This window comes from Triticum dicoccoides, unplaced genomic scaffold, assembly GCF_002162155.2.
Source record: "Triticum dicoccoides isolate Atlit2015 ecotype Zavitan unplaced genomic scaffold, WEW_v2.0 scaffold40898, whole genome shotgun sequence".
NCBI classification, from domain to species: Eukaryota; Viridiplantae; Streptophyta; class Magnoliopsida; order Poales; family Poaceae; genus Triticum; species Triticum dicoccoides.
The window spans coordinates 1-1,586 of NW_021270116.1; the positions used below are offsets into that span (position 1 = coordinate 1).

At 51.8% G+C, this 1,586-nt stretch overlaps 3 non-coding genes across 3 annotated transcripts; all 3 read right to left on the bottom strand.

Moving 5' to 3' along the window:
- Positions 1 to 273: 273 nt before the first annotated feature.
- Positions 274 to 392, bottom strand: LOC119346149. The gene has a single exon (XR_005167403.1). It is a non-coding gene; the product is annotated as a 5S ribosomal RNA (ribosomal RNA).
- A 297-nt stretch (positions 393 to 689) lies between these two features.
- Positions 690 to 808, bottom strand: LOC119346150. The gene has a single exon (XR_005167404.1). It is a non-coding gene; the product is annotated as a 5S ribosomal RNA (ribosomal RNA).
- A 315-nt stretch (positions 809 to 1,123) lies between these two features.
- Positions 1,124 to 1,242, bottom strand: LOC119346151. The gene has a single exon (XR_005167406.1). It is a non-coding gene; the product is annotated as a 5S ribosomal RNA (ribosomal RNA).
- Positions 1,243 to 1,586: the final 344 nt, after the last annotated feature.

Genomic DNA, 1,586 nt, shown 5'->3' on the forward strand with positions numbered 1-1,586 from the left:
CTTATCCTTGCCCCTCCCAGCTCCACTACAAAGACGATTGTACATTGCTTTGGCCGCTCCCTCTCAACTACGGAGACGAGTTTAACGCGGTTTCCACCCCTCCCTCTCAACCGCACCAGTGCACGCTTGCCGCGCCACAACGCCGACGCTGGACCCGTGAATCGTGAGCACCCAGCTATGACTTACCGCACTCGTGCAAAATAATAAAACACGGTAAATATATTACTTACACGTGCGTTTTGTTTTGCAAGCGGCGCGAAAAAAATTAAAAAGGGAATGCAACACGAGGACTTCCCAGGAGGTCACCCATCCTAGTACTACTCTCGCCCAAGCACGCTTAACTTCGAAGTTCTGATGGGATCCGGTGCTTTAGTGCTGGTATGATCCCATCCGACATGTTACCCCGGTCTTCGTCCCTTATCCTTGCCCCTCCCAGCTCCACTACAAAGACGATTGTACATTGCTTTGGCCGCTCCCTCTCAACTACGGAGACGAGTTTAACGCGGTTTCCACCCCTCCCTCTCAACCGCACCAGTGCACGCTTGCCGCGCCACAACGCCGACGCTGGATCCGTGAATCGTGAGCACCCAGCTATGACTTACCGCACTCGTGCAAAATAATAAAACACGGTAAATATATTACTTACACGTGCGTTTTGTTTTGCAAGCGGCGCGAAAAAAATTAAAAAGGGAATGCAACACGAGGACTTCCCAGGAGGTCACCCATCCTAGTACTACTCTCGCCCAAGCACGCTTAACTTCGGAGTTCTGATGGTATCCGGTGCTTTAGTGCTGGTATGATCCCATCCGACATGTTACCCCGGTCTTCGTCCCTTATCCTTGCCCCTCCCAGCTCCACTACAAAGACGATTGTACATTGCTTTGGCCGCTCCCTCTCAACTACGGAAACGAGTTTAACGCGGTTTCCACCCCTCCCTCTCAACCGCACCAGTGCACGCTTGCCGCGCCACAACGCCGACGCTGGACCCGTGGCCGACGCTGGACCCGTGAATCGTGAGCACCCAGCTATGACTTACCGCACTCGTGCAAAATAATAAAACACGGTAAATATATTACTTACACGTGCGTTTTGTTTTGCAAGCGGCGCGAAAAAAATTAAAAAGGGAATGCAACACGAAGACTTCCCAAGAGGTCACCCATCCTAGTACTACTCTCGCCCAAGCACGCTTAACTTCGGAGTTCTGATGGTATCCGGTGCTTTAGTGCTGGTATGATCCCATCCGACATGTTACCCCGGTCTTCGTCCCTTATCCTTGCCCCTCCCAGCTCCACTACAAAGACGATTGTACATTGCTTTGGCCGCTCCCTCTCAACTACGGAGACGAGTTTAACGCGGTTTCCACCCCTCCCTCTCAACCGCACCAGTGCACGCTTGCCGCGCCACAACGCCGACGCTGGACCCGTGAATCGTGAGCACCCAGCTATGACTTACCGCACTCGTGCAAAATAATAAAACACGGTAAATATATTACTTACACGTGCGTTTTGTTTTGCAAGCGGCGCGAAAAAAATTAAAAAGGGAATGCAACACGAGGACTTCCCAGGAGGTCACCCATCCTAGTACTA